Raw genomic sequence first — 21,043 nt, forward strand, 5'->3', positions numbered from 1 at the left:
CAGATGAGATATCAGTTTCAAGACTTGACTTAAAAGACTGAGGGGGGAAATAAAACCGAAAACACTTCACAGAAAATGGTGAAGACAGCCAAGATCTGTCATGAGGTTATTGAAAGCACTGGGATGGAAGATTGAGCAACCTCCACTGCCTCTTTGGGCCACGCTTTTGTACAATCCCCTCCAGACTCTGCGACAGAGCCACCCATTGAGTGATCCCCCACCATCACCATCACTGGCTGCATATTACAGAGAAGCCACAGGAACCAATGTTGTTATTTCTACCTTCTCTGCAGTCGAAGAACGTCTTCCTTTATGATTCATCAAAGGTCGTAAGAAGTAACCATCTGTCTTTCGAGGCTCAAATCACACACATGATTAGCCAGCAGTAGTCATTGAGGAGATTATATTTAAATTTTAAATTTTGTGTTGATTCTTTCCTGTTAATGCTTGAACAGCTCTGTTCTCTAACTGTGCAGCACGTGAGAGCTCCTGGAAGCTGCTGCCCCTGGTGTTCCGCTCATATTAATACGGCTGCGATAATTAGCTGCTGATTTTGCTAATCATTCATGAGTTCATCTGGACATTTGGGGATGAATTCATTAACATACCATTATATAATATGCCCCGACTTCCCTTCACAAAATGGTTCTGCAGCTTCAAACGCATTTAAAAAAAATGACAGGCTATTCCTAGCTGATAGCAAGGTTATTATAGTTTACCAAATCTAATGAAATAATGAAACCTGACATTTAAAAAACAAAAACATAACTAACTGAATTGTATGTTTATAAAACAAACTAAAACTAGCTGAAGTTCTAGTGAAAATGTCCTTCGTTTTTGTCTTTTGTAAATTTATTTCATACAAAAATCCTTTTTATTTAAAAAAAAAAAAAAAATTGTATTGGTTCATTCATAATACAATGTTTTCAATTAGTTTTTGTTTACACTGAGGGACACACAAGGTTATGTTAGTTAAACACAACATTTGTTATGTAGTTAAGTGGGTTGATTGGTTCAAGTGAATCAAAGCTTTAGTCTTTGATTGGATGTATTTGTTATTTTTAAAGCTCCTGAGACTCCTGGCTCACAAACAATGTGATGTGTTTCACCAGGATTATTTACTAATATTTATGTTGTTGTGTTCATGTGTATCTTTAGTCTGTTGGATTTTTACCTGGCACATTTTGCACTACGGGCTAATTTCTTGTAGACTGTTATGTTTGATTCAGGCATGGTTGTTCATCTGTCCTCATAAACTTTTAAAATGGCATCTATTATACTTATTATGACCTTTTTGAATCTTGCAAAAGAACTAAAAACTAATCAAAACTAAGCATTTACAAATAAAAACTAGCAAACCCACTTTTAAAAGTAATTAAAACAAACTAATTTTAAAAACAAAAGGTCAAAACTAAATAAAAACTAAAAAAAATAATGAAAAATCCCAAACTATTATAACCTTGGCTGATGGTCTTAGTCCACATTTGACAATAATTTGAACGTAGCAGACATTTGTTTAATATTAATATCTATATCTATATGTTAGTGTTGTACCAGAACCAGAACAAGCTAAAAAAGAACTTAAATGTCAGGAATGACCCAACATGTTCACGTGCACGTGGACTCGTATCGTTTTACTGAGGAACGGTCAGTTCAGAAGAGATATGTGTGAGTCAATAAATAGAAGCAGGCCTCCCGTCACTCATTCCTTCACACGACACAAAACAGCCCCAGTGTTTCCTAACGTGCCACTTTGAGTGGAGTCTGATATATGAAGTGTTTCTGTGGAGATGCCGAGCTGCAAAACCATGACACTGGCAGCGGGGGAGGCCAGTAACAAGCCGGTTAGACTTTCAGTTCAGTTCACACCGAGGTCACCTGTGCAGTGTGTGTGTGTTATTCCCGGATAAAAGTGTTCCAAGTTGGCTCGACTTTGTCCTGCACTTCAGCTGAATGGAAATGAAAATTGTCCAAAAAAGTTTTTTTTTACTTTTCCCGACAGTGGCGTTGAGTGTGCAGAGGAGCAGTTTTAATAAGGCAGCCTCAGCCAGAAGTCACGCAGACCGTCTCTAAGGACCAGCAGGCCCACTGCCATGCACTCAACAGCTTTCCCACTAATGTACCACTTTATTTTCTTGCTCTCCCTCTCACGCTGTCACATTTGAGAAGCTGGTGTTTTGTTTTCATTTGAAGGAAGAGGCACTGCTGGCCCACTGAACTGCAACAGCCATGGCCTGTTTTCCAAATAATTAAGATAGAAGGGAATTTATGAGAGTTAATGTGGCCTTTTTATTGTGCAGATACACACTCATTCGGTTTTAGTTTGGTACCTCCCTTCCCTCGTTTACATCAATTTCTCACACGATTAATAAGAACAATTCCGCGAGAGAATTGCTGCTCCAAGTGACATTTAGGCCATGTCGCCTTCAGAATGATTTCTTGTCACCCAGTCCCTTCGCTTCAGGAAGTGCTCAAATACTGTTTATGACTCATTTTGATGAATTCAGTGTCAGACTAAGCCTGAGGCTGCTGTTTATCATTTTATGCTCTGAGGGCATATTAATGGGCCAGGGAAAATGACTTTAATAAGTCAATGTACACCAAGTGAGAGGAGCCTCTTTTATGACTACATCCAGCACCGTGAATTGGTTGAGACAAGGTGAAATGGGATCGCAGCCATGCACTCAACGCCATGCCACAGTCATATATGCAATCTTGTTTTAGAAAATGGGTGTAATGATTAAAGGCCCTGTCTGCGTTCAGTACAGGAAAACACATGCGACGAGTGAGAAATAATAAAATTGCATGAGATTCAGGAAATATAAGCTGGAGAGCTGATATTTGCAGATGCTCCAGATGTGAATGTGGTCAAGTTTGGTTGAAAATGATGTGTCTGCCAGTGTCTCAACTAAATACAGTCGACCGACTGTCCTAATTGAGAGGAATACTTAGTATAGCGACGGGGGCATATACTGTATAAGTGTTCACTGTGTCTCTGAGTAATAATTACATCCCCCGCAGCAGCACAGAGAGGAAAAGCACTTAGCTCCAGTGGGGACTGCATTGTGGGTGTTTTATTAAATGGCCACAAATTATGGTCCCACCCCAGGGGTACTGGCGTCTGCAGTGTGTGACTTGCCACAATTTCTTGCTGTTTGGGTTGCAGTGAACAGTGGCCGCGTGTACCCTGGGCCTTTCCTCGGCCTTATTGGTATGAAGAGGTTGAACTCTGGTCCCGGTGGCAGAAAAGGTCACCGTCTCCCAGGGCTTGTCCCATTTCCATAATTACGCCTGCCGAATGGATGGGGCGTAAGTGACTTTTAGTTTTTCATAGAAAAGATGTGTCAATGAGGTAATGACATTAATAAAATGGAATAATCATGTCTGATATATGATACATTTGGATGAAAGTTTTAGTACAAACATGTAAACTTACATAAATAAATAATAGTCAGTCGATGCACGTTATTAAAAATGGCAAAGTTCTTTCTCCCTCTACTGAACAGCGATACCCAAACACAGCCGTTTGTATGTTATTTGTAAGAATAATTATCTTGGACCACATGCTGCGGCACAGCCTGTTGTTTGTTTCCAGCGCGTGCGTATGAGAAAGCGCCGCGTGGTCCTTGCCCCGGTGTTCTGAGACTGTACTTGGATTGCGTGGTGGTGATGCAGCAGAGGGGTGGCAGCGACACAGGACCAGCGAGCAGAACTAACCCGGGGGTTCTCCCTCCCGCGTGGTGTATACTGCTGCCCGTCCTTCACGCCTCACCCCCTCACCAGTGGGGACCTCACGCACAGATGGCTTTGGTGCATCTGCAAAGTTTGAGGTTCTTCTGGATATGAGTCAGGCCACAGTGTGATTTCCTTTGTTCCGCACTGAGTTTGCACTGCGGAATTTGCTGAATTTGTCTTTCCGACAGTTGTGTATTCAAATGCTTTCAGGGGTGATGATCTTTGTCCATATTCATGTCAGAATATTCATGTCAGAGATGTTCCCAAAGGTTCGCTCCTCCTTTCATTAGAAAAAACAAAACAAAAATGATACTTGAGGACACGGAAAACAAAGCCTCGGTCTCAGAACTGCCAGAGGAAAGAAGCTGGGGATGAAGAGAGTTGTTGTATTACGAGGATTGCTGTGATCTCTCCCAGCTATAAGAAGGGGAGTTTCTCTGCTTCTGATTGCCTCCCAACTGGCTTGAGCTGCTCCATGGGCGAGACTACAAATGTACAGTATTCAGCGGTTGTCTGAATCCAGCTGCATTAGATTGTTGTCACAGATGTGTTATAGTGCAGAACAGTAACAGAGAACCAAGTGTCTGAATCGTCCACACGTATAACATTTAACCAAGCTATTTGTATCCTTCAGAATAAATAAAATGCGGCAAAATGAGCACTTTATGTATATATGTATATATACATATATATGTATATATGTATATATACAAATACTCCCTATAGCGAAAAGGAACTAGCTGAATTTAGTGATTTTTTTACTTTAATTGGCACCTTTCATGTGACAGTCATTTGTCCCATTTTCTATATATAAAATGATTGATTGTTAGAGTTTTAACTGTCTATAAATGCAAAGAGTTCTGAGTAAATAGGCAGATTAGGAAAACATAACTCCTCTTAGGACTTTTCTATCAGTGAGACTTGGATTTGTGCGTTTCCTCATTGACCCAGTGAAGCCAGGCCAGAATAAACCTTCCAGTGCTGACTCTGCCCGTGCTGGCTATAGATAAAAAAACAAAAAAACAAAACAGCTACTTTAACTATTCTCTCATTCAAAACACAAATGTCACTGTGTGCTTTCATCTCTCATAACCAGTTCTAGTGTGTGTGTGTGTGTGTGTGTGTGTGTCAAATACATTTACTTTAATCTTGGTATTTTGGTCTAGTTAGCTCGACAGTTGTTTTTTTTTTGTTGTTTTTTTTGTGCTTGTGTGTTTGGAGGAGGAAGGAAGGGAGTTCAGCCTCCAGTTCTCAGGCTGCAAAAACACCACACTTGGAATGTTAATTGGCTCGACTGGTCTGCTTCTCAGATAAGACACAAGGCCGCTTTTAATACACCAAAGATCAGGATGTCCCACTGTCTCGCCCCTCTGAGACGCGGGAGAGGAAGAGCCTTTTCTGGCTTAAACACTGACCTTGACAGGACCAGTACTCCTCATGGAGACCAAAACCTGGCCCCAATGAGGCAGAACCTCATTTCTGAGGAGCTGGTTAAGATCGATCAGGGTTGAGATTTGAATCTTGGTTAGGTTAACGTTAGGGTTACTGGAACTGGTTAGGATAACGCTTTCTTTAGGTTGTTAAATGAATGGGTTATGCAGAGAGAGAGAGTGTGTGTGTGTGTGTTTTCTGAATCCCTCCCTTTCCTCTCGTGCCTCTCTTCCACTCAGCTTTACATGTCGTTGCCTCATAACAAAACAGAAAAACAGCACTATCACAGGGCGTGAGGTGATTCATGGGGAGAATCAAAGCGCGTGTATTATTACGACTGGAGTGGTAAGGTTTTGAAGTTATGCTAATTCGGAGCCCTTTGGAGTGCTACAAATCGAAACTGTTATTTGAATAATCACCGAAGAACAGACATCATTTCAGAACAGACCATCATGGACATCATGCACATTTAGAACAGATACAAATTTGTTGTTTAATCGCGATTGAATATTTTACGCCAGATCTAGATCACATGGAAAAACGTGGTTTCTTCCCACAGTCCAAAAACGTGCAATATGGGGATTAGGTAAATTGGACACTCTAAATTGACCATACTGTAGGGGTGATTGTGAGAGTGGGTGGTGACCCTGCCTATCGCCCTATGTCAGCTGAGATTGGCACAGCAGCCACCGCGCCCCTCATGTGCAGGATAAAGAGGTAGAAGATGGATGGATGGATGTTTTTTAGTTCATTTTCTTCCGTATGAATATTTGATGGTTTACTTTGCTTCTCTACGCCAAGGAAACCATTACAAACATAGCTCTCTGGTTCACAGACAAAACAAGACAAGAGGATGTGACAGTTCACATGCTGCTGAGGAAATGAAAATCGAAGGCATGAGAATGAGATTATGATGGAAGCAAGTAACAGAGTTGTCTTCGCTGACTGAACTTAGAGCTTCATTTCTTTTTAATATTTCTTTGATTATCAACGTTTGCAAGAAAAATGAAGTCTCCAATGCCTGCAGGTTAGATTATGTAAAACCTCTCTCTCTCACACACACTGAGCATAGTTCCTGGGCTGTATTCTATTCAAGGCTGTTCCTACCTATCATTATGCTCCAGATTGTGTAACACTCTCTACAGCCTGAAGCAGAATACAATGAGCTGAAATAACAACAAATTGAACCGTGTTTGGAGTCTGCAACCTCAGTGCATGCAGTGTCAATATGCTCTCCCGCGTTTGATTTGATGGGCTCCACAAGCTCTTTTTGGTGCACCCGCACTCTGGCTGCCGCTATTGACTTATTTGTAAGAGGGCCAGGGATTATGCTGTTGTTGAGACAGTGTGAACTTGGGGCAGTGGATGAGGCGTGCCTTGATTGTAAGTAATAACTAAAAATTGCAGGAGTGTTTTCACAGGTGCTGAGAGAGAATCTTTGTTTGCCCATGTGTTCATTCAGAGTGGGAGGTGAGCAATGTCGTCATAAACTTACTCTAGTTTCCCTTAAAGCTACATTAAGTCATAAAATGACCTTGATATGTCAGGATAGATTAAATAAACGCTTTGGTGTAGTGTTTTGGTCTGTCGCTCCACCAACTGTTACCCAACTAAAAACAGCTCTTCAACACCTGGATCAGTGTCGGAAATGCAGAATGTTTCCATACGTGAGCCTCAGTAACCCTCTCAGAAACGTCTCGACCAGAAGAGAAGAAAAACACAGGACTGCAGGGGGGATGCGTTTAAATTAGGGCTTTGTTAAGAAACAATTAATCATTTATTGGGGTTGTAGTGGCGAACGTAGACTTAATTCCAAAGCCAGGTCCATAGGCAGGTTCCTATGGGCTTGACTTGTAGGTACTCTAAGGAAGAGTCATGTAAGGGGTTTGCACATTTATTTCCATTTTTAATCCCATTACTGTAAATGGGATTAGGTAAATTGGACGCTGTAGAAGATGGATGGATGGATAACTATTTTAAACACTAAAGGTTATTTTTTTGTATATATATATCCCTTCTAATTCTTTTTTTTTCTCAACCCACAAATAAGTGACACTGTAAAGTTTATTTTAAAAGCAGGGGCTGACGTTGTGGGATTGCTGGTGAGTGACAATTTCTCCCTTCACTGACTCGTAAACCCCGGAGACCTCTGAGCTCCAGAGAGACCACACATGAAGGTGAAGAGGGGAGGGGTGAAGATCCTCTGATTTGATTCTCTGTCTCTCAGCAGTTGATCCGTGTGGCCCTTTTCAGGCGCTTTGTCTGTAGATTTAATTCCTTTAGGACTTTGTCATATTAGACCACCAGCTATAGACTTGAGGCCCCGTCAGTCTTTGCAGCTTTGTGTTGCTCCCGATAAAAGTCGAGGGGGAGAGAAAGTGAGTCCAGATGTCGATCCACAGATGTAATTTGAAACTGTTGATTCAAAGCTCTGGCGTGTGAAGTTCTGACTGTGACAAAGTCAGAAAAAAAAAACAATAAACTGTCATTAATGCACCATGAAATCGTCCATGAAATGATTTAGAATTCACTGTATGTGATGTAACTCATGAGCCAAGAAATAAATCCAACAGCACAAGTGCAGCACGGGAGGATGGTGGCGGTTGACAGTCGTTGAAACACTACAATCCACATCACACAATCTGACTTTCTGACAGAGTTCACTATTAGACCTTTGTCACATAGAGTGACACGCAGTGAACCTGCAAGATTGCCATCATCACTCTGTCTATATGAGCCCATCTGAGAGAATGAGTGTCTATAGCTTAGGTGTAAGCCTTAAATGATGAAGGTAGCTCACAGTCAGATTGTCTCGTGACCAGACAGTACATTGCAGTTCATTCAGCCGGGGATTGAGTCCTATTGTTTTGTTTATTCTTTTATCTGCAGTTCCTCTTTTTTTCTTTTTTCTTTTTTGCACCTATACATTTTTAGAGGGGGACGCCAAGCGCCAAGGATTTAGTTTCGCATAAGGGAAGAAAGTTGGTTGCATTTGCTTCAGCATCATCTCTTTGTGTGTGTTTGTGACACAGGGTTTCCATTGAAAATGTAATGAAATGTCGCCACGGTTATTTTCCTTAGAGCCTGTGATGACGGTATACAACTGTTTTCATCATTCTGCTCGTCAATCGTTTATTGAAGTAACTTTAACTTTAATACAACACAGTCATTTTTATAGTGCATTCTATTCATTTCAGTTAAATCCCACATAGAGGTCAGCTGATGGACGTTAGTCTAGTCTTACAGCTCTTCTCCACAGGTTAGAGTTAGGTACTAAGTTAGTTAGTAAAGTCACTAGTTCAACGTTTTCAACTAACAAAATCACGCTGATGCAACGAGATTCTCCGCATGATGTCATGTTCCATCGTCTTGTGCGGTTTCACAACACTCCATACGGAGCCGGACACAACTTGGCTTGAGTTTCACCATTGAATTCGAGAGCCGCTTACAGCGAGTGAAACCACACAAGACGACGGTTTCTTTTCTGCAGACGTGAAAAGAAATGCCTGTTACTTCTGTTTAAAATAAGGCAACTTGCGGCCAGCGTTCCCATAACATCACAAAAAAGTACAAAATGATCCTGCGGCACGATAGTAGTAATGCGGTGTGAACACAGCATTATGGAACTCTTCTATGAATTCTGCCATGTTATATTCGTAATTCGACTTCACTAAATCGTTCGTAATTATCCTTCTATATTTTAATGGTGTCGTGCAGTGTTGCATCATATTTTGCATCAGTTAAATAATGAATATTGAACTGAGTCTGACCATGAAATGTATTTTAGTTGCAGATCAAATCACAATAATCACAATTAGACACTGTATTTTCCCCAAATCGATCAGCCCCATAATAAACTATGTGGTGGGAAACAAAATGGTGGAGGCAGGAGACACTAACAACAAAGCAAAGTACCAAAAGTGCATAGTCTTCATCTCTAGACCATAGAACATTCATAAGACGTGGACATTATTCTCCTGGGTTCATTCTTCTCAGTCAGTCAACATTTTTAAGGATTATTTAAACTCATTGACTAGTTTTAACTCGTCCTCAATAGAACATGGTGTTCATTTTGTAAATAGTTTTCCCATTTAGAGGAAAATAGACAATAAGCAGAACCATGACCATGAGGAATGAATGCTGATTGTATCCATTCACACAGCAGACCAAAACCATATCTGAACCTGAAGCTTCCTTTCTCATTCTCGCTCATCTGAATGAGGGCAGTGGAGTCGGTCCAACATTTGACCACTCCCTCTGCTCTCGCTCACCTCTATTGTCCTCCCTTTATTCTCACTAAACACCACTGGCAGCATCACTGCTCACATAGATCCACCCCGTGTTCTCTCTGCTCCCAAAGACCCAGTGGGGGCCACTGAATGGTGTCAAAAGAAAAGGAAAACAAAGTTGGGAAGTGTTCGAGTTACTTCCGCTCATCTCCTGGGACTCTGTCACCGAATCAATAGTTTTTCATTAACCTGTCTTCCTTCCTGCAAATGAGTGGGTCTTGCCTCGGGTGCCAGTTGATGCTGTAGCATTAATGGTGCCATCTCTTTCTCTCCCAACACACTCACACACATACACCGTCTGTCTTGCATTTTAACGTGTATTTATTGACATGTTGTTTGGATAAAAGATAAAGGAAATTACATTAATGCTGTTGCTGCCATCGTACACTGAGACATAATAAATCCAACAGTTTATACACCTGCATAACCTTTGCTCGTCATTCTCAGTCATTAATCATAACGTTTCGTCCCATGGTTGTTTCAATAGATTGTTATATTAGTTTTATATCACTCTTTTCTATGATTATGCATATAAATACAATTGTTAGGGCCCGAGCCACGAATGGCATGGGGCCCAAACGGCTCCTGGCGTTAAAATACATACAAATTCTTGAAACTTGGTATGGAGGTCAGGTCTGGTGAAAATGCAATATTGGCATAGTTCCCGGAACCGTGCGTTGCCCGAGGGCTCTATAGCGCCCCCCTAAGGTGAAAACAGAGGCAAAAGTGAGTCCCACCGATTTTCCCGAAACTTGGTGGAAAGATGTGATAGACCAAGATGAACAAAAAAGTCCACCACAACCATGGCCTCAACTCAACAGGAAGTCGGCCTTTTTGAATTTTGGTCTCCATTTTGGCAATTTGCACCTATGTAAATGAGCGGACTCGTCCAATTTGTATTACAAGGATCAAAGGTGAAAAGTTGTTGAAAGGTTGTAGAACAGGGGCGTCAAACATATGGCCCGCGGGCCAGAACTGGCCCACTAGAGGGTCCAATTCGGCCCGCAGGATGGATTTGTGAAAATTTAATGTCAAATAATATACTTTATTTTTCAGTTCCAGATATCTGTGACTATACGTTTGTGCCTTTATAGATCCACTGTGATCAGTAGGTTGTAATGCTCATGTGTAAATGGTAAATTTAGGCATAATATTTCTGAAATTGCACTTATTTTTCTCAAGAGATTTTATGTTCTGTAAAAAAGATACTTAATTTAATGTAAAACATAAGTCATTATGCTATTATTTTACTGGTTTGACCCACTTGAGATCAAATTATGCTGGATGTGGCCCCTGGACTATAATGAGTTTGCCACCTCTGTTGTAGATCAAGACAAACAAAAAAGCCCACTGTAACCATGGCCTCAACTCAACAGGAAGTCAGCTTTTTTGAACTTTGCTGTCCATTTTGGCCATTTGCACCCTACGTCAATGAGCTAGGCACGTTGAATTCAAAAAGTTGTCACAAGGTTTTGCGGATTCAAAAGTGAGGTCAGGAGCTGCTGCACTCCCTGACTTGCATGGGGATGCTTGCATCTGGACACGAGGGCCCTGTGATGACCACGTGCAGTCCTAGTTATAGTTATTTTTCGATGTTATTATCACTCGTAAACGTGCATGCCACCTCCATCAAGAAGGATGGGTGTATGACCTGGGGTTGGGTAATCTACAGCATGGCAACATTATATGTAACGTTTAAAATGAAGAATTAGAGCACTACTGTGTAAAAACCTTTGCGTTTAGGTCGATGAATAAAGAGAAAAATACCAGCGTACTATAACAACCAACACATTTCTAAGAGTCCGGTGCAGGTTGGACAAATAATGAAGCCCAGCTTGTCTATATGGTGTAGTTTTTGTGTTCCAAAGGTTATGGATTGTTGAAAAGCTTTGTGGTGATGCAGCCTATACTGTGTTTTCCCTTGAGTCTGAGTGTCTGTGTGTGTGTTTCGTGATGATAAATGCGACCGTGCTCTAAGCAGAGCAGTGAGTGACTGGACACAGTCAAGTATAGTGAACAGAAATGGGCTGTTTCTTCTATGTTTTCTGTTGTGTATGTCAGAGTCACAATAATCACACAGTGATGCATAAACTCAGTAGGGGGCAGGGAATTATGAGCAGGGCTGTAAACCTAAACTGTAGCTCACATGCTAAAAGCAGCAGTGACTGAACTGATTCTGCGTCCCGAAGCGAAACGTGGCGGTGAAGCTACGATGTTTATGAACTGCAGCCTAAGCTGTAAAACTGATTGTCGTCACTTTATTTCACAGTCCTTCCCTTAACACAAAAATGCATATGGCAGTATTACCTTCACTTTACAACGGGTCGTAAAAAGTTATTGTTATATTCCTTTTTTTTTCCTCCCTCATTTACCTGTTAAAGATAGAAATAAAGAAAGTGCCTTTTTAATGGTGAGCGATGAGGTTACACTCGACAGTGAGCTGCGTGGAAAAGTTAGAAGTGATGTATCTTTCTTTACGTTTAAAGTTTCAGTGTGTAACATTAAGGTTTATTGGCAGAAATGGAATATACTACCTATAAGTATATTTGTATAAGGGTGTAATTGTTTCATAATGGAGATTGTTTTGTTTTTGTAGCCTTGGAATAAGTTCTTTATTTGTATTTAGGGCAGGAGCCGTGCTTAATGGAGGCCGACATCCTGCGCCGCCATGTACTGGACTGGTTCAGAATCTTTGTTTTTGAGTTTTGAAGCAGAAGCTTAATATGAAAACAAAGGAAAAAGACAACCTTTCTGGTATACAAAGGCCACTGTATTTCTGCAGTGTGCCCGGGAAATGGAGGGGTGGGTGGAGGACTCATCAATTTCTTACATTCTGTGGTCAAAAAAACAGTTTAACCCAGAGTTTAAACAGGTTTTTGATCAGGTTTGGATTTGGGAATGTGCTTAACTCTCAGGTCAAATTACTAATTCCTTCTTCATCTGCTTCATTTTTTGGCAGCAATGAAAATTATTTTCTACGTTTTAATCCTGACAAGCGCAGACGAGACGATCCAGTCTCGCAGACGAGACGTGTTTCCCAACCCTGGTCCTTAGGGGACACATCATGGCAACATCTAAAACATGCTCCCCGAGCACCAGGGTTTGGGAAACACTAATCAAACGATTTTCAGGGAAAAGATTCCACGGATTTCCAGGGAAACTTGCGTGATTTAAGTTCGACTTCAAAATATAAACAGACTTGGAGGCCGGACTCTCTCCGGGGGCAGCCCGGTCAACTCTTTCTTATTGGTTATTCTATTTCTATTGAGTTACTGGTGCTCAGTTTCATGTATGTTTAAAACCCCCCAGGTAAACCCACTCATTTTAGTAAGAAAGTAGTTCAAATATTACACACTACACCTTTAAAAAAAGGAATAAAAATACATTGGATTTCTATGCGCTCTCTCATTTCTGCCACTCTCCCCGAAAGACTGAGAACATCTCCTATCTCTGCCTCTATAAACACAATGAAGCCAGTGTTGTGGGGGGATGACCTTGCTCCTTGTACAGTGCCAACCTCCTCCCTGCAATAAATTAATCTTGTGCACTCAGTGTCCCAGGAGTGGCTAACACAAGGTGATACAGCATGGCTGTACATTGTGCTATTAATGTTGGTTTCACTTAGTGCCCCTCTGAGGGCTGGAGGTAGTGGCACATGCTGGAGCACAGCATCTGTCATACCTGAGTGTGGGGAAGTGGTGCGGTTCTGTTCCCCAACACCTGCTTCAGTTGTTGCCGGCGTCATCAACAAGTACCGCAGCTGCAGCAGAGTGCGTTTCATGTGGTGATGCATAACCTGGATTTCCTGTCATACCGTATATCCTCGACGTAAGGATGTCTTCATCGACGCCGTGTTCTTTCGCCTGATGCATAAATTCATAAAGCACTGCGATGAGAGGGTAAACACCGAGGCAGTGAAGAGGCTCGTTCATTTCGCCCAGAGAACAACTAGAGACACATAATGAGCTCAAATGATCCAAGATGGAGCCCTGATTCAGAGGAGGTGATTATCACAGGCTTTTTTTTTGCATTATTAATGCTCATACAAGTGTGTGCAATACAGGGTCTTTATGCCGCTCTTGCAAAGCTTTTGTCTTCGACTAGAAAAGGAAAATGGCAGCCATGACAACTAACTAACTAACAAACAGGAAACCCAAAATGAATACTTTGCAAACCAACCCAATTGTAGAATGGAGGCAAATTCAGCTGGTGACCTGCCAGAGTGGCTGGTAGAGCTGACAAATTCACTGGCTGCATCCAAAATTTATCAGCATTTGGCCGCCGGTAATTTGCTGCCCTGAAGGGAAGATGAAGGGAAGACAACTGCCATGGTGTCGCCTGGATCCAGATGGCTCAGGGAAGAAGGGGATGGATGCTCGCACTTTATCAGCAGGCCTGCATTCCATACGGCACTCAGTGGCTCGAGTATAAACTATATGTATCTTTGGCTTCTCCATTTCAATCCATGCTCTGCTGCCTATGTGACGATGTATACGTTGTGCTATTGCAAGGCAGAATAACCGCTGGCACTGGGAATGTCCTCGAGTAAACCTGTAATTTGAGTGTGAAAGTGTGAGAAAGTATTTCTTTAAGTGCTTTAAATAACACATAAAAGACCATTTCAGATGAAATAAAGGCTGAAGTAGAGAAATGAAATAGCAGCAGATCATACACACTAAAGAGCAACTTGATGTTGCCTGGAATTATAGTGAAATACACTGTACATCATACTTAAGGGCCAGTGTCAGATGTGCACGAATTTAGCTCCTGATGCTTAGAAGAAAGACAAAGAAGATGAGGAGGCTGTTGAAACGGGAAAAACCCTTAATTTTTAAAGTGTCTCTTATAAGAAAAGCTGTGAAGCAGAAGGAAGAACGTGTAACGTTTAATCCTGTTGATGTCAGTGAACTGCGTTTTCTATGCTTTTCAATCAATAGTTAATATCAATAATCAATAATCTGGGGATTAATAACGATTCCTAATGGAAACACAAAAAAATACTAAAATAAAATGCTACATAAACATATTGTGACGTTAATGATGATGTGGTTTTTATTCACAGAGTTATAAAACCTCAGGTCTCCAGAGAGATTAATGTGTAACTGAGTGAAAGTCAGCTGTTGCTTCACAAAAATGCCATGAAATGTGTGTGTGATCGTGAAGGTGACTTGTGTTAATTAGCAGTTGAATGCAGTAGGTTTAGCAGACACCCTCCATGTTGTAAGATATTTTGGCAGTTAAGTCAGACAGTTGCCGCAGCTTCCTTGGCTCAGCGGAACATCCTGTGGGATCACATGCAGCAGAAACTCGCCTTGCAGCACCTGAGACGCAGGAATCCCGTGTGGGGAAAAAACGAGACGACTCGCGCACCACTCGGATGACTCTCCTCTGTGCCGTGCCCTGATGGAAATACGTTTGTTTGGGATTATTCGTCTGCTGCAGGTTTCACTGTCAGATCAAAGTGATTAGAATGACGCTTCCTGTCTCTCAGACACGAGTCCTCAGCTCTGAAAGGATGATACACGTGAATATTTGCAAGTACCATTCCCTGCACTCCCTTTGACTGGTGTTTGTGTGTCGGGCGGTGTTGTCCTGCTGAAGCACGTCTGGAACGATTCGGCTCATTGACTCTGGGAAACAGAAACATTCCCATCCTCCAGAGCACATTTAGGAATCTTCCTTTGTTCTGCTTTATATTGTGCACATGTGATCCAGCGATTGAGGCTAAACATCCTTCTTTGAACTTTATCTTTGCTTTCGAAAGCATGGTTGAGCTCCTGCGACCGGATTTGTCTTCTTGATCATTCCTGAATGACGTAGCATCTCAATTTCCCCTCAGTTTGCAGCACAACTACAACCCTGTCTAACAATCAATGCTGTACGTACTGTAAAAAACATCTCCAGACTTTAATTGTAGGCCATGTCATCTACATATGTAATTGCGTCGTCCTTTAAGCCCCTAATTTAAACCCGATCAGCGCGGAGTCTTTCGGATACATCGCTCATTGTCATCACAACAGATTGTCTGCAACAGAATGACAAGTTTTCATTTTTTTTTTTATGAATGATGGCGGCCACGCTCCAGCTCAATCAATGCCACTTAGGTCTCGGCTCATTTCTTCCTCCTCCTCCTCCTCCTCCTCATCCTCCTCCTTGGGACTTTCACCTTTGCCTCCTCCTGCATGAGCAGAATAACGGCAGCCTTTGCTCACGCACACAAAGTCATTCAGCCTCTGGCCGTACTTATTTGGATGAAGTTGTGTACACATTATCTCGGCTGCTGTGTGATCGAGTCTCACAGCTGCCATGAATAAAACAATCCCACGAGCCGTGCTGCCCTTCTCCTGACTGAGCATCGTGTTTTACCTTTAATTAATGCACAGAAATCATCTTTATCCTCGTTGGGACGTGTACTGTAAAAAAAAATAAAATAAAATAAGCGTCGTAGCAGTTTTATTTTTGGCCTCCTGTTTGAAATGAAGTCCTAAGTAATTTATAGGTTGCTTTAACGGCCTCGTAAAATCCCCGCAGCGTCTTCTAAATAGCTCGAGTGCCTCTAAATACAGTGACGCTCTCAGTAAATAAAGAGACACACAAGGTTACGATGCACTGCGTTCATTTCCGTGCGACTGTGAGACTCAATTAAGAGGAAGTAAAGCTTTTAATTGAAGGTCATTTTGCAGGAAGTGTAATGACCCTGTCGTCTGGCAGTTATGTTGACATACTATTCATTTATGATGACACTTTCCACAAATATTTGGCGTGGTCACGGCATCCACATCCACACGAAACTGCAGCAGATTAAGCGTAGTTACGGTTACGGTTGTGGGTCGGGAAGGATTATGGTCTCGGCCTTAAACAAACCTGGACCGTTTCCATTTTCCGTTGCTTAACGTTAGCTCTTCACGTCCCCACAAGTTTCACACAGGACCAAAAAAAACAGCCTAAAAAAGAAATACAAACACACATACTCAACAAGAAATATTCTACAGTTCCTGTTCAATCTGAAGTGGATTTTAAAGATATTTAGATATATCACGTTATCTTTATAAACAGACAAACAAACATTTTTAGGCATTAAGTATTTCAAACCATTGGAAATCCTTTTATTCTGTTAAGAATACAAGCATTCCTAATTGTATTATGTCAAGTGAAGTATAGTATCATTATAGTATATCTCTGCAACTATTATTTATTATAATAAAGATAACACTGTAGATGCCACTGTGTCAGAGTAAATGCAGATGGAATCCAGCATAAATAAAGGATTTTTTTCCCCTCAACTTAAAATATGTTGCATTTTAAAGTAAATATCACCTTTAAAAATATGCAGTAGGAACTTAAAAACTCATGTAACCAGTGCCGCCTTTAATGTCTTATTGTTTGGTGAATATAAGAATATTTTTTGTGAGCTTTTAGCCGAGTTTCTTACCTTTCTGTGGGTATGCAGCATGTCTGTGTTTATTAAAGTGAGACGTGGCTTTATGATGTGTTTGTTGCTGCGTCAGGGAAGGAGTAAGGAATAAGTTAAGTGAGAACCGATGTAAAATCATAGAGTCAAACTATGGAATGAAGTAGCTGGTGTGTCTGTGGCGTTTCAAAAAGATTATCATGGACTATATATTCCCCAATAACCAAAAAGTATCTAAAATCTTTACTTATATTAATACTAATGACTATATTGTGCATTACGTGTTGGTTTTGTCACTCCAGCCGTCGTGATTGTCACCTCTTGTTGTGCTGTGTTTGTCAGCGGGGCTGTGAGTCAATTTTTCCCCCAGCTGTGGGCCCCGCTCTGACCCCCAGAGGGTCGCCGAGCCCCTGCAGGGTCAATGGAGACGTACGGCCTCAGCTGCACAATCTGACAGCGCTAATGCAGCTATTTGTGATGGGAGTGTCTGCCTGTTATCAGTGGCCAAGTGAGCTCCCTGCAGCGTGTCAGCGTGACATTACCCCAGTGTCCACCTGGAGCTGAGCAAATAACAACATTGGGCTGAGTGGACTCGTGCTATGACACTGAAGCTGGGTTTGAAAATACCACATTATTTTAATGAAAAAAAACACATGTGTTTGATAGTCATTTTATTATCATCAGTATGTTATACAGTATAATTATAATAATAATTTTGTTTTTTTATGAAACTTTTTTTTAATAAAATAAAAAAAAGAATATATATATATATATATATATATATATATAATTTATTCTCATCATAATTTTCACAAATTACAGTATGTGAGACTTTGGCCTCTGCAGTAATTTTAAATAACAAAAATACCAAACATGAAACAAATGTCAAATTAAGGGTAGAAAGTTATTTATACTTCACTCAGGTGCATCAAACAATGCTGCAGGTTCACTGTTTAGAGAGGTCATGTAAGTCAAAATCACTGGATCAAATGTTGGGAAAAGAAAATGTCAAATCACATTATGATCTCTAAAATGTACAAAGATAAATGCATCATTGCAACAAAGTTATCACAACTTATACTTAAACACACGCAGGAGGAGAAACGAGCTGCACAAACGGAAATAACAACAAATGCAAATGTGAGAGCTGCAAAAGAAAAACGATCTGCAGAAGGAAACAAAACACACCTAACCCAGCAGAAACACGCTGCAAAAACAAAACACACACAAATTCCAAAACACCAGCATTGTAGAAAACACCAGCATATTCAATAGAGAAGTGCTCCGGGTCTGTGGGGGGCGCTGTCGCGCAGCTCTACGATCCGCCGTTACGATACTCAGGGACTACTTAATTCTTACTTTACTTAAAGACCTGGTCTGGTCATGTTGAACAAGAGGATTAACCTGTAACCTCACAGTTTGTATGATCAGTGTTTGCTCTGGGCGTAGTCAGATTTTGTCAAGCCGTCACATGTCCGCGCTCAACCAATGAGGCGGCCGCTTTTTCGTAAACACAAATCACAAAGTGATCAAAACGTCACGCTCAACAGTCAGCTGAGTTCAGCTTCAGCAGTTACCTCACTGATGCTCGTCTCCTGCAGGGCATTTAGGGACTGACAAATAATTCTAACGCTGATGATTCAGGCACCTGATTTACACACACACACACACACACCCAGCATGGAGCAACATTAGCATTCATTGACTGTCATTTTCCTGTCTGCACGGTGAATGTGACATCATTTTACTCCTATTTCAGACTTTGTGTTTTTCTCTGTCGATTCCCAGAGGAAATATGAGCCTTTAGATATTAAAAGCTTTATTATAGTCACCAGCTAACTGTGTGTGTGTGTGTGTGTGTGTGTGTGTGCCCTTTTTCTGCAGGCAGCACACACTGGATGTATCAGAGCTTTTCCTTTGAAAACAACTGCCTGTTGGAAACAACATGGATGAAAGCAGTTGGTGTTTCTCAAAGTCAAGGTTCCCTCCTTTGTAGATTGTGAATCCTGCCAAGTCCGGCCTCACGGAGGCGGGACTCCCTCTGAGCCTTTTTTTTTTTATCTTAATTTAAGTTTATAATCACAAATGGCAAATGAGAGAACACTCTTTCACACTCTTTCTATTCAAGGTAACTGTTTGGATCCACTCTGCTGTTGTACAATGAACAGAACTTTGACTGAATGTTGAGATTACAGAGCTTCCCAGATGAGGCGACAACAGTTTAGACACTCGCTCGACTCACCTACGTCCTCTCCTTCAACTCTCAGAAGAACTAACGGCAGTTTCTTCACAGAAAGCATGATTGTTATGATCCTGTCCTTGATCCTTGAGAAGGTTTCACTTAACAAAACATGCATGTGCAAAGGATTGTGGGTATGCAACACAATCATCCTTGTCAATCCTCCGTGGGAAGGACTCAGTCCTTCACAAACTCTGATGCATCCTGCACAGTGGGACAGTCCCGAGGCCGGGGTTTGATGATGCAACATCTTTGAAATTCAGCCTTTTCGAGTGGAAAAAATGGAAATGCAAAAATCACAACCTGGAATTTTAGAAAATTGATGAAGTTTGACATTTTCTCCTGCACTTGGGATTAGGGGAAAAAATAAATAAAAGCATAAAAGCATCATACGTAACTTTAGCTGGACATGCTGTCACCGTATATCAAACAAACCCCGATGGATCCAGGTCTACTTAACTGAGATGAACTTACTGGGCTTGATTCTGGCAGTTTGAGTCTCTAACGGATCTGTGCCACAGGTGCACCCATGGTAAATCATACACAACTCCTTATATGGACATCCTGGGGTGTGTGTGTATAATTTTATATCGCATAGTGATATAAAGTATTAATAATATTGTGCAGGAGTCACAAAATTAGACCGTCTTTCTTTTCTTTTTGTTCCTAAAAACGAGCCGTATTTCCATATTTCACAAATTAAATCCGATTTTAAACATTTTGAGTACTTTTTGCGCAGGTGTGTTTATATAGTTGGTGAAAATTAGATTGCCTAGGTTGGGCTGACAAAAAAAGGATATAAGACACTCTGTATTGCACATTCAAATAGCCTCTGTATATACTGTACGTTTTAACATAGTATTGGAAAAAAGCAGCCGAAATTCTGTGTTCTAAGAGTTAAGTTGTCCCTGTACCCACTCACCACACTTAAATAGAGCAAAGACAGAGTTTCAGGTGCAGAATAAGCTGTCAAATTAATTTTGAATCTGTTATTTTATGGTAAAAGAAAAAAATGTTCCATGGGCCTTATTCAGGTCGCCAGAGAAAATCAATGCATATCCAGATTTAATCCAGTTTTATTTTAAAAGTCTGGATAGAAAAAAAAGAAAGGAAAAGAAAAGGAATCTGTTTTTCCAACTATGATTCAAACCAAATTTGGGGGTGATTCAAATTAGATTTCCACAGATGACTTTTAGTCTGTGCACTCTACAGTACTCTCTGCTCAAATCAGATTTGAAACAGTGTGAGACACAACAATGACATCAAGTCTGAGCCGCTCACGAGAACATGCTAATATGCATATATTATAGTCTCCTCCGTGGTCAAGGTAATTAGTGCGGTGGAGCGCTTCTCCAGTGCGACTCGACGCCGTGATTGTTCGTAAAGTAAAATGATGCACGTCCACTTTCCCCCCCCCCCAGTTGCATGTGTTTTGTACGCCTACATCCAAGGTAACCAAGGCAACCCATGCAGATCGGCTGGTAATGTCTACATAAACAAATCAGATTAGTTTTAACACTGTTGCAGTGGATGCAAATTATACACTGTATCGACGCCCTTCTCATCTTTCATGGCAGTCTGCGATATATATATTACCTCTGTGTGTGATTAATGACTTTAATTAGGTGTTCAGATCTTTTTTTTACCTCGGCGAGGTCCGTGCCCACCTTCATAACACTTTGCTTTTCTCTAAGATCTATAATTCAGCTCAAAAAAACTGGCTGCCTTCCTCCCCACGCTGTAGCCACAGAAGCACTGTTTAATCACCCGGATAGTGCTGAGAGATTCTTCCAGGCTTTTAAAAGATTAAGAGAACATTATCTGAGGGGAGAAACTGGTCCACGGGTTTTAAATACACACTGGATTTCTCTGCTCTTACGCTCTTTTTATTTTTGGTCATTTCCCCATTGCCTATATTCATCCAGGAAATGGTTATTC

The 21,043-nt window shown here is 41.1% G+C and overlaps 1 protein-coding gene across 16 annotated transcripts in view; it reads left to right on the forward strand.

Annotated features, from left to right (window-relative positions):
• The window catches only part of arvcfb (ARVCF delta catenin family member b), a 206,474-nt gene that overhangs the window by 48,199 nt on the left and 137,232 nt on the right, over positions 1–21,043 (forward strand). The window lies entirely within an intron of this gene.

The sequence above is a fragment of the Solea solea genome, chromosome 8 (genome assembly GCF_958295425.1).
Source record: "Solea solea chromosome 8, fSolSol10.1, whole genome shotgun sequence".
Taxonomy (NCBI): domain Eukaryota; kingdom Metazoa; phylum Chordata; class Actinopteri; order Pleuronectiformes; family Soleidae; genus Solea; species Solea solea.